Raw genomic sequence first — 27548 nt, forward strand, 5'->3', positions numbered from 1 at the left:
ACAGATGATCAGGCTATTTAACAATCAACAGCATGGGTGCAAAAAAAAAAATCTACATTAAAACCCTTTGTTGGAATATTTTACATTTTCTACAGAACAGAAACTAAAATAATCTGTTTACACTTAGTCACAAATACAGTCCTCGAGTTTTTTGCCCATGTGTATGGACACATGAGTATTGTCTAAAACATGTCTTCTTTGTATACAGCAGCTAGGCCCTGCCACCACTGTTCTTGGCTGAGTTCACAGACCTGTGGTAACCTGTAGCTTCCCTGTCACTTCTCTGGCTTCCCTCTCCTGCTAAGCTTTGTTTCTTGGCAGTAATTAAAACCTTCTGCCACTGCCATAGCTACTGCTGCTGCTGGAACCACCATAGCCACCTTGGTTTCATTGTTTGGCAAAATATTGGCCTTCACCGCCATAGTGGCCAGAGCTTCTGCATCCAAAATTTCTTCCTTTTGAGGGTCCAGAATTTGAAGATTGATTGTTATAATTGCCCAAATCATTATAGTTTCCATTGCTTCCATCATTACCAAATCCATTATAGCTGTCTCCACTGCCACCATATCCACCACCACCTGGACTTCCACTAAAGCCACCGGCTCACTGAAGTTTCCTCCATGACCAAAGTTGTCATTCCCACCAAAACTACCTCCACAACCACCACCAAAGTTTTCCAGAACCACTTCAACCTCTTTGTCTGGATGAAGCACTAGCCACCTCTTGCTTAGATAGGGCTTTTCTTACTTTGCAGTTGTGGCCATTCACAGTATGGTATATATATTTTGAGAGAGAGAGCACACATGAGTGGGAGAGGAAAGAGAGAGAGAGAGGGCATGTGCGAGCGTCGGGGAGGGGCAGATATAGAGGGAGAAAGAAAGAATCCAAGAAGGCTCCACACTGTCAGTGCAGAGCCTAACACGGGGCTCCAACTCACAAACCATGAGATCATGACCCGAGCTAAAATCAAGAGTTGGATGCTTAACCCACTGAGCCACCCAGGCGCCCCAAAGTGTGTTACTTTTGAAAGACAATCTTGTCTACGGAGTTATAGTCATCAAATGTTACAAAAGCAAAACTGTTCTTGGCACTGCCTTGGACAGTCATGATGTCAGTCACTTCAGTTTTCACATACTATTCAAAATAATCTCTTAGATGGTGTTCTTCATCACCATCTAAGAAGATGGTGTCTTCTCTATTACCACCAACAAAAATCTTTTTCACAATTAAGTGGGCACCAGGTCTTTGAGAATCTTCTCTTGAGGCAGCCCTCTTTGGTTCCACAACTCTTCCATCCACTTTGTGTGCCCTTGCATTTGTGGCTGCATCCACCACAGTGGCATATGTGACAAACTCAAAGGGTCTGCAGTTCTTGGTGTTTGGATCTCTGATTACCACACAATCCATAAACATTCCCCATTGTTCACAATAGCCCCTTACACTCTCATTGGTTGTTTCAAAGCTCAAACCCCTGATAAAGAGCTTCTGCAGCTGTTCAGGCTCTTTGGGAGCCTCTGACTTAGACATGATGGTGGTAAGAGGGGAGACTTTAATGATGGTTACTCAGTGGCATCCAGGGGCGGAAAGCTTTATGTTCTATTGTTTGTTTGTTTTTTTTAATGTTTATTTATTTTTGAGGGAAGAGAATGTGAGCTGGGGAGGGGCAGAGAGAGAAAGGAGGACAGAAGAACTGAAGCTGGCTCTGTGCTGACAGCAGTGATCCCCATGTGGGACTCGAACTTGTGAACCATGAGATCATGACCTAAACTGAAGTTGGACACTCAACTGACTGAGCTACCCATGTGCCCCTGTTTTGTTTTGTTTTTTAAAGATTATCTACTTGGGGAGAGAGAGGGAGAGAGAGAATCCCAAGCAGGCTCTGAGCTGTCAGCACAGAGCCTGATGCAGGGCTCCATCCAACAAATCATGAGATCATGACCTGAGCCGAAATCAAGAGTCAGACACTCAACTGACTGAGCCACCCAGGTGTCCTTTTATGTTCTTTTTTGAGTGCTGCGACTTCTTGTTGGGAGGAAGAAAAGGAAGCGAACATTTTAAGAGTTCCAACTTGGGGCTAAACAGTCTGTCAATCTGTTAGTCTCTGTCTCTCTGTTTCTGTCTCTCCCACTCTCACCCTGTACCTTTTATCCAGCCCTACACAACAGCCAAAAAATGGGCAAATTCCATATATGGTCATTGCCTAGGGCCTACCCTGGCTCCTTTACTGGCTCTAGATCATGCTTTCTTTCCACTGGACTGCACTGATCTTGATTACCTGGCTTGCTACTTGGAACTCTTCAAGAACATTTACTGGGACTTACCTCTCAGCATGTACCAACTCTTGGATGTTTTAGGGAGGTTACCCTGCCCCAACTCTGTCCATGAGGATCCAAACCCTGGTGGTAGCTGGCCCACTCTTACACTGGGGAATAGCTGGTTTGGACATGTGGTTTGTTTGGGCCTTTTGTCTAATAATAATCCCCTTGCTCCCCTCTAACCTGGTATTTAATCTTGTACCTGTGAGCCTATTTCTCAAGTCACTACCCCCTGGGTTTGGTCCTATGTTGAACACTGAGGTCTCATCTAGCTGTAGGACTAAGGCTTCTAAGGACTTAGGGTTGTAGGCCTGACCTTTTTGGAACTCTGTTATGATGGGATTTATATCATGCCCTCAGGATAAGGTGATTATAAATTAATAATGAGGATGTTTTCTCAGAGGGATATAGAAACTCAATATTGAATATTCTTTTGATTAGCATTTAAAGATGCTGTTAAACCAAATTCTATCATACATTTAAATTTAAATGCTTTTTTCTAATGTTTAACACAAGAACACAGAGATGTATTCTTAACACATATAGAAAACTTGAAGAATCTAAATAATGAGTTAGAAAACCATAAAAGACTCTTTATGATAGAGAACAACCCAGGGTTGATGGGGAGAAGTGGATGGGGGATGGGCTAAATGGGTGATGGGTATTAAGGAGGGTACTTGTTGTGTTGAGCCCTGGGTATTATACGTAAGTGATGAATCACTAAATTCTACTCCTGAAAACAGTATTACGCTATATGTAACTAAGTAGAATTTAAATAAACATTTGAAGAAAAAAATATATAATGGATTAGAAAAATAGAAGTTATGTATGAATTTCTGGTTGTGCTAAATTATTATAAACATTTGCCTGATTGGGGCAGAACTATCTCATTTCTTGTCTTTCTAGCTTCAGCAAAAACCCACCAGAGAATCACACTTATAGCTGCGACAGTTCATGATCTATCTTAACAATAGGACTTAATGATTCTGTTTAGTAAATAACAACTCATATGGCACTTGTAACATGTATGGGTTATGAAGATGACACCCAAGAGGAATTCAGAGGCTAGTGGGTATGCATGGTTTAGTGAAAGATGGCACTTGACAAAATACTTCAAGTTCAGCTGGTGGTAGAGGAAAGCCATTTGAGAATTAAGTTCAACAGAAGTATAAAAACTGGGTTAATTTAGGTTTGCCATTATTGGGTGAATCTAAAGTATAGGATTCCATGTTCTAGCATGAAAGAAATTATTTTTGAAGTAGTAAATAAATCTATCTATGAAGTGAAATGAGACTGTTCTTTTGAGTGGCAAGATGCTTTCTAATTTCCCAACAAAAATAAAGAAAAGGGGGACCTGGCTGGCTCAGTCAGTAGTGCATGTGACTCTTGGTCTTGGGGTTGTGAGTTCAAGTCCCACACTGGACGTAGAGCTTATATTAAAAAATAAAAACAAAAAAGAGGGGCACGTGGGTGGCTCAGTCGGTTGAGTGTCTGACTTCAGCTCTACTTCGGCTCAGGTCGTGATCTCACAGCTCCTGAGTTCAAGCCCCGCGTTGGGCTCTGTGCTGACATCTCAGAGCCTGGAGCCTGCTTTGGAGTCTGTGTCCCCCTCTCTCTCTGTCCCTAACCCACTCGCATTCTGTCACTGTCTCAAAAATAAATAAACATTAAAAAAATCAAAAAAAAAAAAAGAAAGAAAAATGAAGAAAAGATCTTAAGAGTGGAAAAGCAATATTTACCTCCATATACTGAAGGTTTGAAACACTTTTTTTTTACTTTTCCTACGGAAGCACTTGCATTAGTGCATTTGCCATAAGGGGGTGCTCTGGGATAATAATTTTTAGCAAACAGCTATCTTTTCTGCTCTGCTACCTGAAAAAAAAACAAACATATAGATTTGTTAATTCTGTTTGCATCTCATTTCACTAACCCTCAAAAGGTGTCAATTTAAATTAAAAACGTGAAAAGAATGTTGAAAACTGTTTAAAATGTAAATAGCCAGTGTCTGGCTTCAAAGGAAAAGACAGACATTGGAAGATGTATTTTTTTTTTTTTTTTTTTGTAGACCCCTGTTACCTTTTAAGGGATTTGATTCACAATAAACCAAAGCTGCACCTGAGTTCTGCTAGGTTGGAAAATGAAAACCATATCTCAGGGATTAGCATTTGCTGTTTTCCTTTAGTTTTTTTTTTTGTTTTTTTTTGTTTTTTTTTTTTTTTTTGCAGCATTACTTTCACTATGTCTTTGGCCAATGCTGTGGTGATATAGTTGAAATTGCTTTCTTCCAAAGTTGTGTCAGTGTTTTGTATTAGTTTATTCTTAAGGCAGGGGGTTAGGAACCAAGAATTCCACAATAGTTTCACTGTCACCCCTGCAGTATTTGTTGATCAATTCTTAGGTTCTATTCTTGCCTCTCTAAGGTTGGTGAGGTGGGGGTTGAGGCAGTGAGGAGGAGACTCCCTTCTGTATTCAGACTGGAAGGGAGAATCAGAGGCAATCATAGTAGCTCTTTCAAGTATAGAATGCTGTGAAGGGGAACTAAAGAGTCAAGGTCACAAACAGGACATTTAGAGAAATGGCTACAACATCTGGTGGCCAGAATGGAGGGTCCTCACTGTTTTGGTCTAAGTAACTCATAGGGTTCTGCTGCAGATGTCTGTTGACATTGGCTCCTTCCTGCCTGGGTGGCAAATGGCCATGGCATATAGCAGAAGGATAAAGAGAAATGTTACATATTTGAATATGAAAGTTTATATAGTCCCTAAACTCATCTCCTTAGGCAAAAACAGGAGAGGCTTTTTTTAGTCATGTTTATGACCATTTAACTCTCTATATGCAAAAGGGAAATTTAGCTGAGGATTTGTATAGTATAACTTGGGAGATTTTCTTAAAAGTTTATTTATTTTGAGAGCGAGAAAGAGTGTGTGGGGGAGGGAGGGAGAGAGAGAGAGAGAGAGAGAGAGAGAGAGAAAACAAACCCCAAACAGATTCCACACTGACAGTGTGGAGTAGGATGTGGGGCTCGAACTCAGCAACTGTGAGATCATGACCCAAGCCAAAACCAAGAAAGAGCTTGAGGCCTAACTGACTGAGACACTCAGGCACACCTTAATTTGGGAGATTTTATTTGAGAATAATGTCCAGACATAGTCTTTAGTGCACTCTTAATACACTACATTAAGTGAAAAAAAAATATATATATTCATATCATCTATATTTTTATTTACTTATTTTTAAAAAAACATCTATATTTAAAAAATACATTTTCCTTAAACATGTTTTAGGTTCTGCTTTCCAAATTGGTTGCCTTTATGGCTTTTCTTTCTAGAGGTGATGCAGAGGAAAGAGGAAAATGAAGACTTTTGAGTAAAGGAAAATGTACACAAGCTTTCCCCTCCACTTATTTTGATATTTAAAATTATATTTTTCTTGTTCTTTTCTAATCATAGAAAAAATAACCCAATCTTTTCTTAGACTCTTGATTATAATAGAACAGCCTAAGGAAAAGATTTTCTTTAAGAGTCTAATATTAGACACCATCAGAGATTACCAAACGGCCAAGAACTAAAACAGAAGGAAAATGTTCTCCAAGATTTGTTTTTGTTTTTTCATTTTTCTCGTGGCCTTCCCATCTATAAGTTTAAAAGATTTAAGGTTTAAAGTAAGCCATAAACTCCATATGGCTGATAGTTGTCTCATACATTTTGTGAGCTGATGAAGCATCTGAAGGGAGATGTGCAGTCACTAGACTAGCTTCTGACCTGCACACACATTTTTTTTTCATTAATCCTTTGCACAGAACAGATGCTCTGGGTGCAGTTTTAGGCCAGAAGAATGTCCAAAATATGTGGGTGTGAATTTGGCCAAAGGGTTAGTTGAATGTGGAGCACAGATACCAGCCTGGAAACAGGTCACATTTTAATGAAAAATGCACATTCAGCATGGCATTGTGTTTTTCAAAGAGGTGGTTCCCAGCCATGGAGAACACAAGGGAGAAATAGGCATTCATGTGGAACTGCTTTAAAACAGAATTCTTGTGTATCCTGGCTGGTGGGGCAGGGCTCTAGTACCCCTTGGGAAATGAGATAATGGAATTTTGCTAGGCATAATTGAGTTTTTTGGAGCATCAGTCGTAATTCTTCAAAAAGAAAAAGAAACCTTTATAATTGAATAAAGGAAAGACTTCATAATTATGACTGGCTATGCTAGAAAAAAATCTTTCTGAGAGGGGCAAAGGTGTTGTCCCATTCACATGCTGAGAATGTGACTAAGCAGAGAAACAGAATTTTCCTTGCCTCACTAAAAAAAAAGAATAGTGAAGAAAAAAAGTGGCCAAAAAATCTCTACATGTTAAAGAGTGAAATATAGAACTCACTTAGATATATGTTTTACTAGAAATGATTTTATTTCCTCTCAAGAAATGTGTGTGTGTGTGTGTGTGTGTGTGTGTGTGTGTGTGTGAATTTTAAACCATTTGAAATGAACTGTAAGTACACAGGCAACATAATTAAGGTTACTTTTAAGAATGAGAGAAATATAGGAATATTAGACTCAATCACTTTTAAAATAGGAACAAAATGCTATTTGCTAGTGTTAACAAATAGATATTTAATTTTATGTCATTATTATGATTAGTTGTGGATGGCATGCAAAAGCAGCAATGAAAAGTAGCTTCTCAAAAAACAAATACATTAATGGAGGTATTACATGTGAAGTAAAGAAGGTGATGGTTTATTCTACTTTCTGCTGGTCAGTTAAGATGACGAGGGGATATGAAATTAGGACATCAAGAAGAATGAAAGAATCTTAGTGTTATTTAGTGTGAAGAAGGCAAGATTAGAAAAGTCAACAGGAGGAAGAAGGTTGCTTCTGGGTGGACCTCCAAGTCGAATTTTGTTCAGTAAATGGAAAAAGTACAGATCAGTCAAATTCAATACTGATTCTTCAAATTAGTTGACCACTGGGCAATGATGTTGCAGAGAAGATTCAAGTATGAAGGTGCCATGACAATAGGATAGAGTCTATGAGATAGAGATATGGCCTCAATTCTGCCCAAACCTTGAGGGTAAAACAAGTCTCAAAACTCTATTTATTTACAAAGATAGCAAAAATAAAGAGTTAAATGTGCATAATCTTTAGGTATAAAATAAATGTTATAAAATATTTTACTTCTTAAGTGTTTGTTGAATTGAATTACATTAAATGTTATAAGTCTAGGAATATTTTTTATCTGTTTTATTTTCAATATAGTTTAAGCCTATTTTCTATACTATAAGTTAGGCAAGTTAGATATCTGTTTTAGATAGAAAAACCATGGGGCACCTGGGTGGCTCGGTCAGTTGGGCATCCGACTTCGGCTCAGGTCACGATCTTGCGATCCGTGAGTTCGAGCCCCGCGTCGGGCTCTGTGCTGACAGCTCAGAACCTGGAGCCTGTTTCAGATTCTGTATCTCCCTCTCTCTGACCTTCCCCCATTCATTCTCTGTCTCTCTCTGTCTCAAAAATGAATAAACGTCAAAAAATTTAGATAGAAAAACCCATTTCCACATTTCAGCCTCATATTATTACAACTAACAATTTAAAGAAATCAACTCTTTTGAGTTTTAGCAACTTTAGGAATAAACTGAACCCCTTCTTGTTGCCTTCTCTATGAGCTGAAAGCAATTGAGTTAAGGGCTAGAAGTTTCCTACACCTACATTAAAGGAAAAGAAAGAACTCAGAAGAATTTCTTCTTGCTCTGGAATATTGGTACTGGAACAATTGGGTATCTATATGAAATAAAAAGAAATTGGCATTAAACATAAAGGGAAAATTGACTACCCCCAAATTGTCAAGACAGCCCCAGGAACCTCTTCAGACCTGCTTTCTGCACCCAGCTCTCAGGTGAGCTCAGGAAAACGGCTCCCAGCCCTGCCCTCCAGCTGTGTCATGAAGAGAGTGACTTGGGGCCTTCTCTTCACACTGGCAGGGCTGCCTGCCTTGGATGCCAAAGTCCCTTCTACTATGACAGGGAAAGCCTGCAGGTGGGTGGGATGATTTTTGGAGGGCTCCTGTGCATTGCTGGAATCTTGATCGCCATGAATGGAAAATGCAGATATAAGTACAATCAGAAGCACAGCCCCTTACCTGAGAAAGCCACCCCACTCATCACTCCAGGCTCTGCCAGTACTTGCTGAGCACACGGCCAGCTTCGTGGCACGCTTAGTACCAGCTCCAATGCTGTTCTCTCCCCGCTTGGAGGCTTTACCCTTCATGATGGCCTTTCTCTCCAAGGGTGGGCCTTTAGGCTCCCTTCTGATCAAGAGGCTGTCCTAAATTTTTTTTTTTAGAGTGTCAAAAGACAGTACAAAAAGAAAAGGCACAGAATAGAAGATTTTTGCAACCTGTAACATCAATCAAGTACATACTAGTATCCAGAATAAAGAACTTCTTAAAAAAAAAAAAGACTACCCTATAGAAAAAAGGGCAAGAAAAGTGAAGGGCATTTCACCATTTCATAATAAGGGATATCTAAATGGTTGATAAAATATATGAAAAAAGTATTCAGCTTCCTTCCTAATTAGGGTTATTTAGACTAGTGGGATACCAATGTATACATACCAGATTTTTGAAAATTAGAAAAATTTGAGGTTGGTCAGGATAAGAAGCAACAGGAGCTCTCATACACTTCTAGTAACAGTGTAAGTTGGCACAACCACTTTGGAACTTAGTTTGCATTATCAATAAAGCTGAGACACTCATATTCTATGACACAACAATTCTCCTAGGAATATATTGTGTGCTTATGTTTACCAGAGTTCATGTTTAACAGTACTTATAATAACAGCATTGTTCATAATGACCCCCAATGGAAACATTACATATATCCATTAACTGTGCAAGGGAGGAATAAATTGAAGTATACTTATATCCAGAAATTAAAATGAACAAAGTACAGCTATCAGAAACAATATGGAGAAAAAGAGAGTATGTACAGTATGATTCCATTTCTATAAAGTTCAAAAATAGGCAAAACTAAATTCTTTTATTTAAGGATATACATATGGGTGGTAAAACTAAAGGAGAGCAATCCAGGATCATGATAAAAGTTAAGATAATGCTTAGCTCAAGAGGGATGGGAGAATAAAAAAGGATCTATTCTTCAGAGTTAGCAAGTATTTATGATTTCTAGAAGGAACAAGATATAGAAAGTTCATGAGTTGAAAAGAAAATGTGCCTAACAGAAGTGATATCTATAAGTAAGTCATTCTCTAGACTTATCAGATTGGTATTTTGAAATGTTTTAGAAGATAAGTTAATATATAAACCTGTTAATATGTATTTATATTTCTGATTCATTTATTACCTGAAATGTTATGAAAGTAGACTATTGATAAAATTGAAAAGTAGGCAAAAAAATTGTTTTTCTCTTGATTTTATCTCTGCCCAAATCCTGTGTCTCATTTCTAAATTGTTTAATGAAGATGGTAGTTGCTCTCTTGGCTTAAGGGATTAACTATTCCAGGAATTTGTATTTTAAGAGATTTTTTTAGAAGACTGAAAGTCTTTAAAGACTCCAAATAAAATCTCAGATGATGGAATTTAAGCTATTTTCACAAGGTGGTTCACTTTTAAGATTTTGTGAGTAACAAGCAGCCTCTGCTTGTAGATGATCCACCGAAGAAGAGACCTCCCCATCTTTAGCTTGAAAGAAAGTTGGTTTGTTTTGAAGCTGACAAAGATTTAAAACTTTGCCTGAAGTTTCTGCTATGTGATTCAGAGGTGGAATCTCTACAAAATCTCTACTAAGGACTGTAAATAGAGATACACATTTTAGCTGCTCATGTATGAGATGACTATTCTCCACTTAGTCAGATGAAATATAACCAACTGCTAATGTATGAAACTTAGAAGTCCTTCATAAAAGAAATTGGAAAAAAATTATACTCTTGGCTGGAATGGAATAAATTTCTTTGATTTATGAAGTATAAATTGTAAGATCACTAGTTTGGCAAAGTTAGAAAAGATATATTATTATGTGGAGGTGTAAGAATAACTTATCTGTTGAATTTGAAGTGAAGCCCTTAATTAATCTTAAGATTGGGACATCTCTTGGGATGGAAATAATCATCAGAAATACTGAATAGGTAACTGATATACTTGGTAATTTTTGGAAGCAGCCAACAGAAGACTTTTAAGTAATTTGTATTATATTCTGACTATTGAATACCCAAAATTTATTCAGTGACAGTACTAAGCCAACTCAAAACTGTAGACAAAAATAATTGCTCTTATATTGGTTTAAATGTTAGTGCAACAGTATTAAGTGGTAAAATATGTACATATACACACATTCTCTCGAGAGTTTCATTAGTTTCTTTTCTGAGTGGTTGGTGGGAGATATTTGTAATAGATTTCAGAATGGTTCTTTGAGCCTCTTGATGCATCTTTGTTCTAGGGTAGCCAATCTAGTTGTCATAGTTGATATCTTATTTTCTATTTGTATTTTTAAATTTTTTATGGAAATCTCACAAGTGCACAAGGATATATATATTCATTCATTCTCTGGAACATTTTAAAAGCAAAATAAAAAAAATTAGAGGCAAGCTAAAAACCCATTACAATGGGATAGTTGTTTTATGGTATAAGGATAAAATGGAATACTATCCAGCTGTTAAATGAATGAGCTACATTCATAGTGCAGATATGAAAGTATCCCCATTCCTACTATATTGCCTTCTCTTTCCCAGCCTGTGCCTCTGGCCTCATGGGGACTTTCCTACAATCAGTTGACAGAGGAAAAGAAATTGTAGGCCTGATTTATAGGTAGTTCTGTGCGATATGTAGGCACCACTTGAAAATGAACAGCTGTAGTACTACAGCTCCTTTCTGGGACATAAAGGACAATGGTGAAGGGAAATTCTCTCACTGGACAGAATGTTAAGCAGTGCACCTGGTTGTTCATTTTTCTTGGAAGTAAAAAATGGCCAGATTAGTGATTATACACTGATTTATGGGTTGTGGCCAGTAGTTTGGCTGGCTGGTCAGAGACTTGGAAGGAACATGATTGGAAAATTGGTAACAAAGAGATTTGGGGAAGAGGTATGTGGATAGACCTTGCTGAAAGGGTAAAAAATGTGAAGATATTTGTGTCTCATGTGAATGATCACCAGAGTATGTCCTCAGTAGAGGAAGATTTTAATAACCAAGTGGATAGGATGACATATTCTATGGATACCAGTTAGTCTCTTTCTCAAGCCACACCTGTCATTGCCCAATGGGCTCATGAACAAAGTGGCCATGGTAGTGGGGATTGAAGTTATTCATGGGCTCAATGACATGGACTTCTACTCACCACAGCTGACCGGGCTAAGGCCACTGCTGACTGCTCAATCTGCTAGAAGCAGAGATTCTCCAGTGTGGCACCATTCCCTGGGGTGATTAGCCACCTACCTGCTAGCAGGTTGATAATATTGGACCATTTCCATCATAGAAGGGGCAGCATTTTGTTCTCACTGGAATAGATACTCTGGATATGGATTTGCCTTCCCTGCATGTAATCCTTCAGCCAAAAGTACCATCCATAGACTTATAGAATGCCTTATCCACCATCACTAGTATTTCACACAGTATTGCTTCTGATCAAGGAACTAACTTCACAGCAAATGAAGTGTGATAGTGGGCCAATGCTCATGAATTCACTGGTATTACCATATTTCTCATCATCTTGAGGCAGCTAGTTTCATAGAATGCTAGAATGGCCTTTTGAAGACTCAGTTACAATGCCAGCAAGGTGGCAGTATCTTGCAGGGCTAGGACAGGATTCTCTGGGAGGCTGTATATGCTCTGTATATTCTGCTGTTCTCCCATAGCCAGGCTTCATGGGTCTAGGAATCAAGGAGTGGCAGTGGCACCACTCACCATTAGCCCTAGTAAACTACTAGTAAAATTTTTTCCTGTCCTTATGACCTCATGCACTCCTGGCCTCAAGGCCTTGGTGGCAAATGGAAAAATGCCTTTACTAGGAGACACAACAATTATTCCACTGAATTGGCAGTTAAGACTGCCACCTGGTGTTTAGGTTCCCCATGCCTCTGAACAGGAAAAGAAAGGAGTTACTGTGCTGGTTGGGGTGATTGATCTTGATTACCAAGGGGAAATTGGGTTGCTACTTCACAGTGGAGGGGAGGAAAGGTATGTCTGGGATTTTAATTACTTATTTATATTTTTTATTTTTTAAAGTTTATTTATTTATTTTGAGAGAGGGAGAGAGTGCATGAGCAGGAGAGTGGTAAAGAGGGAGAGAGAGAATCCCAAGCAGGCTCTGCACTGACAGCATGAAGCCCAACGTTGGGGCTTGAACTCCCAAACCGTGAGATCATGACCTGACCCCAAAACAGGAGTATGATGCACCCTTTTATTATTTTTTAAATTAAATTTTATTTTGTTTTAGTAATATGCACACCCAACATGGGGCTTGAACTCACAACTCCCAGATTAAGAGTTGTGTGTTCTAGGAGTGCTTGGGTGGCTCAGTTGGTTGGGTGGCCAACTTTGGTTCAGGTCATGATCTTGTGGTTCATGAATTTGAGCCTTGCATTGAATTCTGTGCTGACAACTTGGAGCCTGGAGCCTGCTTTGGATTCTGTATCTCCCTCTCTCTCTGTCCCTCCCACACTCATGCTCTCTCTCTCTGTCTCTCTCTGTCTCAAAAAAAAAAAAATTAAAAAAAAAAAGATTTATGTGTTTTACTGACTGAGCCAGCCAGGTACACCTGGCTATCTTTTATTATTACCACACAGTTGAAATTGATGGAAAACTGCAACCCAATTCAGGCAGGACTAGAGATGACCCAGACCCTTTAGGAATGAAGGTTAAATTACCCCACCTGGTAAAGAACCATGAGCAGCTGAGGTGCTTGCTAAGGACAAAGGGAATACAGAATACAGAGTGGAAGAATAATTTTAAATACTAGCTATGACCAGTATTATATTCAGTAATAATGAGGTCTGGAATTATCACGAGTATTTCTTCTTTATTTTGTTATGAATATGTTTATGTGTATGTGTGTGTGTAGCAAGTATCTTTGTTTTTTTCCCTCTTATCCTCATCTCATATAATATAAATGCTTTGACTTTACATCATAGTATTTAAGTTATATGATATCAAGAAGAGTGAACATCACCCAAGGACTTTGCATTTTCTTCTGGGGAAAGGGTTAATGTTTTTTAAATTTTATTTATTTATTTTTAATTTTTTCTTTTTTAATGTTTATTTATTTTGAGAGAGAGACAGAGACGAGAGAGAGAAAGAGAGAGAGAGAGAGAGAATGAGTGGGAGGGGGGCAGAGAGAGGAAGACACAGAATCCAAAGCAGGCCCAATGTGGGGCTTGAACCCACAAACCTTGAGATTATGACCTAAGCCGAAGTCTGATGCTTAACTGACTGAGCCACCGAGGCACTCCAGTTTAATGTTTTTTTTAGTTGTACGAAGGATAGTTGTATCATGTTAAGTAGAAGTATAACCACATTGTTATGGACTGAATGTTTGTTTCCCCTGAAAATTCTTATGTTGAAACCCTGTCCCTCTAATGTGATGGTATTAGGAGATGGGGCCTTTGGGAGGTAATTAGGATTAGATGAGGGCATGAGGGTGTAACCCTCATGAATAGCATTAGTGCCTTTATAAAAGTCATAGGAGAGCTTTCTTACCCTCTCTGCTCTCTGCCCTCTGAGGATATAAGAAGCCAGCAGCCTGGGATGCCTGGGCTGGCTCATTTGGTAGAGCATGAGACTCTTGATCTTGGGGTTGTGAGTTCAAGTCCCACATTAGGTGTAGATCTTACTTTAAAAAAAGTCAGCAGTTTGCAACCAGAAGATGGTTCTCATTAGAATTCAACCATGATGGCATCTTGTTCTTAGATTTCCAAACTTCAGAACTTGAGAAATAAATTTCTGTTGTTTATAAGCCACCCAGTCTATGGTACTTTTGTATAGTAGCCCGAAGATGCTTGTCTTAAACATTTAAAAAAATTTTTAAAGTAAACTCTACGCCCAACGTGGGGCTTGAACTCACAACCCCAAGATCAAGAGTCACATATCCTATTGACTGCACCAACCAGGTCCCCTAAGACACTTGTTTTGTTTATTTAGATATCAAGTATGGTTTAAAGAGTGCCAAGTTGACAAGAGGTGGTCTTGTGATGATTAATTTTATGTATCAACATCTGTGGTGCCCAGATGTTTGGTCAAACACCAGTCTAGATATCACTGTGAAGGTAGTTTTTAGATGTTATTGAGATTTTTTTGTTAAGTTAATTTTGAGAGAGAGAGTGTGTGAGCAGGGGAGGGGCAGAGAGAGAGAGGGAGAGAGAGAATCCCAAGCAGGTTTCTTGCTGAGAGTGAATAGCCTGATGTGGGGCTTGATCCTACTAACTGTGAGATCATGATCTCAGCAGAAATCAAGAGTCAGACACTCAACTGACTGAGCCACCCAGAGGCCCATATGTGATTGACATTTAAATCAGTGGTTTGAGTAAAGCAGATTACCTTCCATAATGTATGCTGATGAACAATGCATACTGTAAATTCCATTTTTATTTAAAAAATCACATTCAAACATATACACACCTATAATTAAATACTCATGGAAAAGGTTCTGAAAATAATGCACACCAAACCAACAGTGATAACCTCTGGGAAGTGGGACAAGAGTTGAGGTGAAGAAAGAGTATATCTTTCCTTTTTTCTTTTTACTTTTTAAATTTTTTTTCATGTTTATTTATTTTTGAGAGAGAGAGAGACAGAGAAACAGAGTATAAGCAGGGAGGGGCAGAGAGAGAGAGAATCCGAAGCAGGCTCCAGGCTCTGAGCTGTCAGCACAGAGCCTGATTTGGGGCTTGAACTTACAAACCTTGAGATCATGACCTGAGTGGAAGTCAGATGCTTAACAACTGAGCCACCCAGGTGCCTCTCCTTTTTTCTTCTTTAAGTTTATTTATTTTGAGAGAGAGCAGGCAAGAGAGAGAAGAGAGAGGGGGAGAGAGAGAGAGAGCGAGAGAGCAAGTGAGTGCACACAAGTGGCGGGGGGGAGAGAAAGACAGAGAGAGAGAGAGAGAGAGAGAGAGAGAGAGAGAGAGAGAGAGAGAGAATCCCAAGCAGGCTCTGTGCTGTCAGTTCAGAGCCCAACTCCAGGCTTAAACTCACAAACTGATATCATGACCTGAGCCGAAATCAAGAGTCAGACACTTAACTGACTGAGCCACCTAGGTGCCCCTTTCCTTTTTAATTTTGTAAAATTTCTATAATTAAAAATTTCCCAATCAGAATGTATTACTTACATTTGTCCTTTATTCCAGAGGAAGGCCCTACTTTTCTTTATTTTTATTTTCTTTTGGTTAGAGGATTAGTTATCACCTTCAGTCTGTCAAATTTTGTTTCCCAATGTTCACCTACACTGTATGCTAGAACTATTTCTGTGCTCTGTGTGTCAGAGCATAGCTGTCCCATGGCCATCTTCTCTACATCCTGTGGACTATGGAAGTGTGCAGAATAAGACTAAGAATAATATAACTTGTTTGTGATTCCATATTTTACAAGAAGTAAATTAGGAACATGTATTATTAAAGACATAAGATATTTTGTGTGAGTAAAGATAGTCTTTTGTTAGTAGTTGACTTGCAGTGTTGAAAGTTGGGTTTCCCAGGCAGCAGACTCTGAGACAGAGTGAAGGATGTTTATTAGGCAGGGCCCTTGGGATCAAAACTTGTCAAAACATGGGGAAGGAAGCAGAGGGATAAGTCCAGCTGTGATGCGTACCAACCACAATCTCATCTGACCCCACAAAGAGCTCTGAAGCTGGACTAGCCCTTCAGTGGTGTCCTAAGTTGGCCCTAGATAGCCAAGTCTTTATACTCCAGCAGCAGCCAGTCATTGGAGATGGGCTATCCTGGAAAGGGCGTGGTTTCCGGCAAAGCTGCTCTCTGCTTCTCAGACAATCCTGGAAGGGGCTGGCTGACAGCTGACGGCTGGCTGATTGAGGCAATTTCTGAAAGGTGTTAACACATGGTAGGGCTGTCTGCCAACAGTTCTCCTAGCAGCTGGAGCAACAAGTCCTTCAGTGATGAGAGATCTGGGTGGTACATCATAATGTCTATCTCATTCACCCTTCTTATTCTTGGGATCAACTTCTTAAAACTGTTCATGTATTTTGTTTTTGTTTTTGTTTTTTTTCGTATATAATATGTATCAGCATGATAATTCAATGAGATAATTCATGTGGAATACTTATGGTACTGATTAAGTGCTAACTATCTTTATTATCAATACCATTATTAATATTATTGTTCTCACCTAGTTGGCAGATATCTTGAGAAAAATGTTTTTTTCTAAGCTTCATTTTTCTTTTAACGTTTTATTTATTTTTGAGACAGGGAGAGACAGAGCATGAACAGGGGAGGGTCAGAGAGAGGGAGACACAGAATCTGAAACAGGCTCCAGGCTCTGAGCTGTCAGCACAGAGCCCGACACGGGGCTCGAACTCACGGGCCCCGAGATCATGACCTGAGCCGAAGTCGGCTGCTTAACCGACTGAGCCACCCAGGCGCCCCTAAGCTTCATTTTTTAAAGTGTATTAAATTTTATATTCACTTCACATGTATTTCAGCACACAGTATTATTTTGTGCTACAAAGATTTCTTTTTAATTCTTTAAAGTTGCGATTTATAATATTAAATCATTACATTATACACTTGAAACTAATATAACATTTTATGTTAATTATACTTCAGTTAAAAAAATTTCACTGCATCTCAGAGATAGCAACTCTGAGACAGAGAGAGACAGAGTGTGAGTGGGGAAGGGGCAGACAGAGAGGGCGGCAGAGAATCTGAAGTAGGGTCCAAGCTCTGAGCTGTCAGCACAGAGCCCAACGTGGGGCTCAAACTCGAACCGTGAAATCATGACCTGAGCCGAAGTCAGACACCCAGCTGCCCCAGCAACTACAGTTTTAAGTGTTTTCCAAATTCATAATCTCTAGGCCTTTAAGAGTTTAAGCTTCATTTTTATTAAGCATGGAGAAGAGTTGGTAGAAGTGGAAATGAATATTATTATAACATTTCTGTTGTGCATACATTATATCAAGTTGATCCTGAAGAAGGTTGTTTTCCTGTGGTATGAATGCTAATCTCTTTTCACATGATAAAAGGAATTTTATTCTTCCTTTTGCTTTTAAAAGATCTAATTCAGTGTCATTCGATGATTCCTAAGGAAGTCTCTTTCCTGGTTTATTAGGGGAAAGCCAGGCCCAGATTTTAAATTCATTCCCTTGACAAATGTAATCCCATCATAAATCATAACAATAAATGAAAAGCTGGCTTCTGCTCTAGAAAATAATAGTCATATGAGACTATTGTTTTAATGCTGTTGACATTTGGTTTTGTACATTTGACTGCTGTGCTGATGAAAAATATCTGTTAACTAGGGAAAAAAATAATAGAGGCTAACACTTACTGAGCATTCTGCTAAGTATTTCACCTGTATTAGCTCATTTAAGAATTGTATCAGTCTTATGAGGTAGATTGTGTTAGTTTCTCTCTATTATAGATTGTGAAATTGAGACTCAGAGGGCTAAGTTAAAGTAAAACGTAGTTAAGTGGCAGAGCAGGAATTAGAACCCAGGATAATCAGACTACAAGATTCACTCTTCTGGCCAGGGGAGCCTGGGTGGCTCAGTCAGTTCAGCCCCCAACTGTTGATTTTGGCTCAGGTCATGATCTCACAGGTTTGTGAGTTTGAGCGCTGCATTGGGCTTTGTGTACTGAGGGTGCAGAGCTGCATAAGGTTCTCTCCCTCTCTCTCTCCCCCCCTCCTTCATACCCTTTCTCCCAAAGTAAACAAATAAACTTTATATAAAAAAGATTCATACATCTAGCCATTCCACTTTAGTGACATGAAGGACTGATTTGAGTCCATTTCTCTCAATTAATGAATCATTTATTGAAAACATACTATGAGCCCAGCCCAGTCCAGCTTGGGGAGAATATAAAATTATAAAAGCCCTCTCTCCGTGTTTACAATCTAGTTGAGGGGTTTCAAGATAATCAAGGGGAGTGTTTCCTGAGCCTTAATTATTCTTTTGCTATTTTTCTTTGTTGTCATGTGTGCCACATCAAGTATTACTTCCCTATCTCTGAATGCTCTTACTTCCTGAACTTGTACACTCAAATCTCCTAAAAGTATTTTTTAAAAAGCTTAAAAAAAGACTTAAAGATAGTCTTCCCTATATTTTTAATGCCTTCTTCTTTTTTAGATTTTCTTTTCTTTTCTTTTTTTCTTTTTGAGAGAGAGAGAGAAAGCACGCAAGCAGGGAAGAGGGGCAGAGGGAGAGAGAGAATCTTAAGCAGGCTCCATGCTCAGCTCAGAGACTGACATGGGGCTTGATCCCATGACCCTGGGATCATGGCCTGAGCCAAAATCAAGAGTCAGGACTCAACCTACTGAGCCACCCAGGTGGCCCTAGATTTTATTTTAAAATAATCCCTACACCCAACATGGAGCTTGAACCCACAACTCCAATATCAAGAGTTGCTTGCTCTAATGACTCAAAGATGATTCAATACTTTGAGTATTTTTTTTTGAGTACTTTTTTTTTTTCTTTTTGAGAGAGAGAGACTGTTCATGCAAACTAGTGGGAGAGGGGCAGAGTGAGGGGGGATAGAGAGAGAATCTTAAGCAGGCTCAATGCCCAGCTCAAAGCTCGATATAGGGCTTGATCTCACAATTGTGAGATTATTACCTGAGCTAAAATCAAGAGTTGGAAGCTTAACCAACTGAGTTACCCAGGTGCCCCGAAAGATGATTTAATACTTTGGTCAGTACAATAAGAAACTGAAGAAAAGGAAAATGAAGTGGAAGAATGTTATGCAAGTGGTCATTTTTTCACTATTGCTATAGGTAATTTAATATTTCTTCCATTTTCTTATTATTTTACTCTTTAAAAAAATTTTTTTTAATGTTTATTTTTGAGAAAGACAGTGTGAGTGGGGGAGGGGCAGAGAGAGAGGGAGACACAGACTCCAAAGCAGGCTCCAGGCTCTGAGCTTTGAGCACAGAGCCTGACCTGGGGCTTGAACTCATGAACTGTGAAATCATGACCTGAGCCAAAGTCAGACATTTAACCGACTGAGCTACTCAGGTGCCCCATTATTTTACTTTTTAAAAAATATTTATTTTTGAGAGAGAGAGAGAGAGATAGAATGAGAGCAGAGGAGGAGCAGAGAGAGGGAGAGAATCCCAAGCAGGCTCCCTAGTGTTAGCGTGGAGCCCAAAGAGGGGCTTGATCTCATGAATCATGAGATCTAGACTTGAGCCGAAATGGAGTCAGTAACTTAACCGACTGAGCCACCCAGGTGCCCCTTGGTTTAGTCTTTTTTAAAATTGCAGTTGAGAATAATTGGTTAGCAGTGATGAACTTATTCTAAGGTTGATGAAATAGCAAAATATTTCAAGATACAAGAAAAATAAGATCACTAAGATTCCATAATTTATCATAGATTTTCAAAGGGTCCAGTGGACCTTTATGGTAATTGCAAAATAGAATGAATTTTAACCTATTAAAAATAAAAAAGCAAAATTTCTCTTTGTTTTTTGAAGACATCTAAGATAAAACAAAAGTCAATATTTGAGGAAGACCTCTATGAAAAATCAATCCTTACAAACAGAACAGCGCAGAAAAGAAAATCAATAACCAAAAACGAGTCTAGTGGACACTGACATTATACCAAGTTGAATTTTATAACAATTTTATGATATAGGTATTATTATTATCCCCATTTACAGATCAAAAAACTTAGTGTTTACATTGTTAAGAAACTTGCAGGGAGTACAACCCTGGAGCCTGTGCTCATAATCACTATTTTATCTCCCAGGTCAGTGGTCCTCCTATTTTAATCTCTCATATCATCCTATAGTTTTTTTCAAAAACTATACATATGTATGTATTTATATTTTCTTACCATACTATAAGGACAAAAGCTATGTTTGTTTTACTGATCTCAGTATGTCATTACATGTAGTGTAGTGTCTGGCAGAAAGTCAATATACAGTAAATGTCAGTTGAATAAATGAACAATTATTCAATCATCATGCTTAGCATACAATCAATTGCCATGGGCAAAAGTATCTAAACACTTTCTGTATTGAGCATATCCCGTTGAGAGCAAGTTGTAGATGCTGGGAAAAGATCAAGACATAATCCTGCCCTCAAGAAATTTGCAGTCTAGTTGGGATATAGGGCAGGGAGCAAGAGCAGGGGCATAAAAGGGTTATGCAGGTGGAAAGGTATAGACAAGTGACCTATAGAGAACTTCACTATTCCCTAGTAGTTTCAGTTTCATAGGAGACGGTCATCATGGAGGGTTCCTTTTTTCCAGGGAAGAAAAACTTTTTCATATATTTAATTGTAGCCTCTCAAGGATTTTTGGAAAGAAATTTTTATTTCTCATTTTTCTAATCCATCATCTGTTCCAGGAAATTCTTTCAACCTAAATCTTATATGATTGATTTATTAACATTTAAAAAATGTGTATTTATTTTGAGAGAGAGACAGACAGAGAGACAGAGAGACAGAGAGAGAGAGAGAGAGAGCAAGCAGGGGAGGGGCAGAGAGAGAGGGAGAGAGAGAATCCCAAGCAAGGTCTACACTCTTAACACAGAATCTCACTGGGGGCTCAATCCCATGAACTGTGAGGTCATGACCTGAGCTGATATCAAGAGTCAGATACTTAACCAATGCAGCCACCCAGGCACCCCTTATATGATCAATTTAAACTGCCATCCTCTTTTTCTGTTCTTGGAGCATAGAAATTGGTGGTGAATGTTGATAGACTGCTTTGAGGATCATTATTCAGTCACTCTCCAGTCTCTTTTCTCCAGGTATATAATTTTATTTTTAAAAGTTTTCATCATAATTTTATTTTCCTATTCTCTAGTCCTAATTACTGCTCTCCTCTGACTTATCTCTAAAATTTTTAGGTTTCTTTTAAGTTGTGAAGCTGCGATTTGACCATGGTCCTTATAATGGGATCATTATTTTACTATTTCTGCCTATTTTCCTTTGTCTTTTTTTTTCTTCTTTTTCTGTTCTTTTTCTTCTATGTTGGCCATACAAAACAGTTCTCTCTCTCCCTCTCTCTCTCTCTCTGCCTGTCTGTCTGTCTCTTTTCCCCTATGCTTTATTTTACAGGCTTATTAGCATCAACTTTTCCTCTAATTAATAGTAGCATATAGTTAACTTTGCATAAGTCACATCTCCTCTGTGGTAAACTGAACCATGGCTTCTGTATTCATCACCTGTGTGGTATTCTGTTGGATCTGGGCTGGCTCTACTTTAACCAAGAGAATTTAGAGGAAGTGACACTGTGCTTGTTCCAGGCTTAAGCCTTAGGAAGACCTAGCCTTCTGGGGAAAGCCAGCTGCTGTGTAATATGTTTACCCTGAAACTGCCATCTGTGAGCAGTTGTCTTCCACATGGCCTCTCCATGAGCCCAACCTAGCCACATGGAGAGACCATGAGGAGGAGAACCAAACCCTGGCCAACAGGCCCAGCTGATCTTCTAACCGACAGCTACACCAACTTGCCTGCTTCTGAGTAAGGCCATCTTGGAAGTAGATTATCTAATCATAGTTGCTCTGCCCTAGCTGACGCCATGTGGAGCAGTGACAAGCTATCTTTGCTGAGGCTTGCCCACCTTACAGAATTGTGAGCAAATAACCAATTTTAAGGCACTATTTTTGGCGGGTAATTTGTTAAGTAGCAAGAAACAATGGAAACATCCTCCCTGGGCAAGACTTTGTTTTTATTTTTATTTATTTATTTTTTTAAATCTGTGCATTAGTTCAAAGTGAATTAGTTGGACAAGATACTCTGTACATACTATAAACTCTCTATTAGAGAGTGTGGTATACTTTGCTCCATTGCTGCTCAACTTCTGCCTACAGCCCTATGTTGGTCCTTATTGATGCTTATTTGATACTAATTTGTTACTGGTCTTGTTGAATTTTTTTTCTTAGATCCAAATCTCTAAATTGCCAGAGTCATTAGAAATAACTTATTTTGTCCTCCAGCATGCTAACACTGCTCTCAGCTTGGTGGCATGTCATTTCATGAGCTTGCCTTTTACTTCATCATTTCCTTCAGCAGTCTCACAGCTGCATTCTCACAGCTGGACTGGCTGATTCATTATCTTTTTTTGGCCCTCAGAAAATCCTACTGGCATAGTTTCTAGGATTCATAAACTTGCCTTTCCCACCATTTTGCTGTTTCTGGCTCAAGCATACCCTAAATGGGTCATTTTTCTAAGACATAGCATGCCCATTCCTATGAATTTCTTGTGAATAATATGTGCTATTAGAAAGCTAATGAGAAAAGTACTACTCTTTTTTTGGTGGAGTCTTGGCTCAGAATATTTCTGAAGCAATCATCATCAATTAATTATGCCTCAAGACTTCTGTGATAGGGATATGAAACCAGTAATTCTTTTTTTCACATCACTTTGAATTCATGTCTAAGAATATTACAGCACATTTGCTCTCCTTGAGTTGAATTCATTCCAGAAGGAACATATTTCTTAGTAAATACTGTCCACTCATTTTTGAAGGATATTTAAGCTTGGAGAATATTAAAGTAATTGATTCTCAGCATTTTAAAAACTACTTTCAATTTTAGCCACTGCTAGCCATCTGTTTATTCACTTCAGAAAGAGTTCCAAACATAGCCTAGAGTCATCATGAGTAATCTTAACAGGCTCACTGGAGCATATGCTATAACCCCAGTCTTCCCAGGATTTCAGAGTGCTTTAGAGAAGAACTGCATGCCATATTAGGGCCCATTTATCCTGTCTCATACATGATATATTCAGAATAAGAGCTAAACATGTTATCTGAGGTAACAGCAAAATAGGAGTTGATCCGTGGAACAAGTAGCCTGTAAGGTTGGCACAATACAAATTCCCATGATGCAAGGTTACTAGTTCTAGGATAGAAGGTTGCTGTTTCCCCTTCCCACCAACCCTCTCAACCTTTGAAGAATACTAATTGTCAAAGGCCCCATATGCAGGTCTAAAAACTTTCTGGGACTATATGTATTACCTGATGTTATGTTTTTCTACTACTGTACTGGACATTAAACTTTTTTTTTTTTTTTTAATCCAGCATCTCTTCTTTACAGGAACTCCTCCTCCTCCACTTCCTATGATTCTGATGGGCTACAATTCCAAGGGCCTCACTCATCTGGCCATAGCTGAATGATGGTAGAGAGGATTCCTTCTGCAGAAGTTGCTAGCTTAGGATGTAACATGGAGTCACACATGATAATTTTCTGAAACCTCATGGAGTCTGTCTTATATTAGGAGAAAACTAACAAATGGGAGCAGGGTGGAGACAGAGAAAATAAACGTTGCCAATATTGGTCTGGCCTCAGGATACAGCTGTATTTGAACTTTCGGACAATCTACTCATTTGCTCTTTTGCTTAAACTCATTTAAATTGTGTTAGTCTCATTTGCAATCAAGAGTAATAATTAATAGCAACCTATTCCTTAAGGAAAATTTATGCAACCATAAAAATAGCTTTCTTATCTAGCAGTTCCACTTCTGGATATATACCCAAAAGAAATGATGGGGCACCTGGGTGGCTCAGTCGGTTAAGCGTCCGACTTCAGCTCAGGTCACGATCTCGTGGTCCGTGGGTTCGAGCCCCGCGTCGGGCTCTGGGCTGACGGCTCAGAGCCTGGAGCCTGCTTCCGATTCTGTGTCTCCCTCTCTCTCTGACCCTCCCCCATTCATGCTCTGTCTCTCTCTGTCTCAAAAATAAATAAACGTTAAAAAAAAGAAAAAAAAAGAAAAAAAAAGAAATGAAACCATTTTCTTGAAGAGATATTTATACTCCCATGTTCACTGCAGCATTATTCACAATAGCTAAGATACCGATTGATCAACAAATGAATGGATCAAGAAAGTTATATATATAGCACCAATACAGATGAACCCTGGGTGGGGTTTTATACTAAGTAAAATAAGCCAGACAGAAAAAGACAAATATTGCCTGGTATCACTTACATGTGGATCCTAAAAAAAAAAGGTCAAACGCATAGTAACAGAGTAGAATGGTGATTACCAGAGGCTAGGGGTAGGGGAAAAGGGGAGATAATTGATAAAAGGGTGCAGACTTTCAGTTATAAGATGAATAAGTTCTGGAGACCTAATGTACAGCATGGTGATTATAGCTAATAATAATGTATTGTGTACTTGAAATTTACTGAGAGTAGATCTCAAGTGTTCTTACCACACACACACACACACACACACACACACACACACACACACACACACACATCATAACTATGGGAGGTAGTGGATACATTAATTAGCTTGATTGTGCTAATCATTTCATATTTGTAATGTATACTTGTATCAAAACATCATGTTGTACACTTAAATATTACAACTTTTATCAAAAAATGAATGAGTGAATGAATGAATAAAATACATTGTTTAAACTGAAAATCACTAATCAAAGTGAGGAGATAAAATTCAAGTCCAAAAGGTGGGAAGGGAAGTAGTAGAAGGAAGGAGGAGATGGTCTTAAACTTTGAAAATTCTGAAGGATTATTTTAGTTTTCTTTGTAAGGATAAAAATATGTAATTTCAAAGCTGGCAGCTAGAGATGCATTAAAAACAAGTTTACTGATCTGGGCTTAGAAGTCTCCTTTTCACCCATCAGAAAATAACTCATGCTCAGCACATTCATCACATCATCAACACAACTGAAAATCAATATTGCCTATCTCTACAGGCATTCCTAAGGAGGTACGGTGCCCAGGGTTTTTTAATTCTATTTATTTCTCTAGGTCCTATATTCCTAATATTTCAGGCTAAAATGAAGCTACAACTATATTCCTTGGGCTAAAGCCTCCCAGTGGGTAGCAGTATATTTTTTGGAAAAAAAATTAGGATGCAGATCCTTGTCAAACATGGCTCTACCTGTCTGGATTAAGGCAATCACTTCCACCTAGTGAAAAAGTATGAAATTATATGAAAATTCTGTTCTAAAATGTTAACAACTGTCACTTACATTTCCCAAAAAAAGCCCCTGGCAACAATTTTTCTTTTCTCTGTTTCTATGAGTCCTATATTTTATAATATTGCAATGAAATATATATATATATATATATATGAAATATATATATATATGAAATATATATATATGATATATATATAATATTCCATGATATCTGTCTTTCCATCACATTGTTTATCCATTCATCTGTCAAAGGGCACTTACGTTGTTTCCACACATTGGCTATTAGGAATAATGCAACAGTAAACATAGGAAAGCAGATGTCTCCTCAAGACAGTGATTTTATTTCCTTTGGATATATACCCAAAAGTAGGTTTGCTGGCTCACATGGTAGTTCTGTTTTTAATTTTTTGAGGAATTTCCAAATTGTTTTTTATAATGGAGGCACCAATTTATATTCCCACCAACAGTGCACAAGGGTTCTCTTTTTTCCATGTCCTTTCCCATATTTGTTATCTTTTGACTTTTTGATAATGGCCATTCTAACAGGTATGCGGTGCTATCTCATTGTGGTTTTGCATTTTCCTGATGTTTAGTAATATTGAATGTCTTCTCATATATCTGTTGGCCATTTATATGTTTTCTTTGGAAAAATATATATTCAGGTATGTCTGTATTAAAAAAATTTTTTAATGTTTTTATATTTGAGAGAGAGAGAGAGAGAGCATGAGTGGGGAAGGGGTAGAGAGAGAAGGAGACACAGAATCCAAAGCAGGCTCCAGCCTCTGAGCTGTCAGCACAGAGCCAAAAGCGGGGCTAGAACCCACGAATGGCGAGATCATGACCTGAACTGAAGTCAAATGCCCAACTAACTGAGCCACCCAGGTGCCCCAGGTATGTCTGCATTTTAATTTTCAAGGTACCTTAAACACATTTTGGAAGTACAGCAAATACACACTCATACATTACTAGATAAGGGTGGAGACTTCTATCAAATAGGAAGAAATATTAATGGATATGTGTATTGCATTTGAACTTTTATCCTATAAAAATCATTAGGCACATCAGAGAATCTAGTAAAAATGATTCTTTTGATAAGTATTTAGATTAAATTAACCAAATATTGAACACCTGTGTACAAGGAGTCATGCCAAATATTGAGAACAAGAAGATTAAAATGATTTGAATCTTAGCCCTTAAGGAATCTAGTGAGGGAGATAGACTTGATTTCCCAGACAAGCAGAACTAATACTTCTTCCATTAGGCTCACATTGTACCTATCTCTATTATAACATGTATCATAATTATTTCTTTTGGGATACCTGCCCTGTTTTAGAATAAAAATTCTACAATGGGCCAATTGGCTGTCTTATTCACTTTTATGTTCTCAGTGCTGAATACTGTCCTTGATACAGTGGGCATTTAAATTTTTTTTTCAACGTTTTTTATTTATTTTTGGGACAGAGAGAGACAGAGCATGAACGGGGTAGGGGCAGAGAGAGAGGGAGACACAGAATCGGAAACAGGCTCCAGGCTCCGAGCCATCAGCCCAGAGCCTGACGCGGGGCTCGAACTCACAGACCGCGAGATCGTGACCTGACTGAAGTCGGACGCTTAACCGACTGCGCCACCCAGGCGCCCCAGTGGGCATTTAATAAAAGCTTTAAGTTGATGCAACTCATGGAATATGTAACTCAGACTTTAAAAATGAGGAAGTGTGTTGTTTTATATAAAAGGAACTCCAGTGGCAAGGTAGATCCAATGGTCTCAGTAGATCATCAAAACCAGAGGTTCTTCATACTGCTCTGTTCTATTTTAATCCTTAGGCAGTTTCCTCTTATGGTTGGAGGATGGATGATGGAGTGATTAGGCTGCATACTAATTTGGCATGTGACGTGGCAGGAGGCAGTGGGGGTGGGGGGTACAGGACCCCTGATCTTCTTAGGAGAGATGAAAGTTTTCCCCAAAGCACCTAGAAAACCTTTTCCCATATTTCATGGATTAGAGTTGCACATAATTGTGAAGGGCTATCCGTGCATTGTAGGATATTTAGCAGCATCCCTGTTTTTTTACCCAGTAGCGTCTTCCCACCAGTTGTGACAACCAACCAACCAACATTGCCAAATGTCCCTTGGGAAGCAAATCATCCTGACTGCAAGCTATTATTTAGATAGTTT

The 27548-nt window shown here is 38.6% G+C and overlaps 1 long non-coding RNA gene and 2 pseudogenes across 1 annotated transcript; 2 read left to right on the plus strand and 1 right to left on the minus strand.

The window, feature by feature from the left end:
• Positions 1–266: 266 nt before the first annotated feature.
• LOC102960353 lies at positions 267–1527 on the minus strand (annotated as a pseudogene).
• Positions 1465–23761, plus strand: LOC122240431. The gene is made up of 2 exons (XR_006220171.1): positions 1465–1534; positions 23522–23761. It is a non-coding gene; the product is annotated as an uncharacterized LOC122240431 (long non-coding RNA).
• Positions 8245–8492, plus strand: LOC102960071 (annotated as a pseudogene).
• Positions 23762–27548: the final 3787 nt, after the last annotated feature.

This window comes from Panthera tigris, chromosome B4 (assembly GCF_018350195.1).
Source record: "Panthera tigris isolate Pti1 chromosome B4, P.tigris_Pti1_mat1.1, whole genome shotgun sequence".
NCBI classification, from domain to species: Eukaryota; Metazoa; Chordata; class Mammalia; order Carnivora; family Felidae; genus Panthera; species Panthera tigris.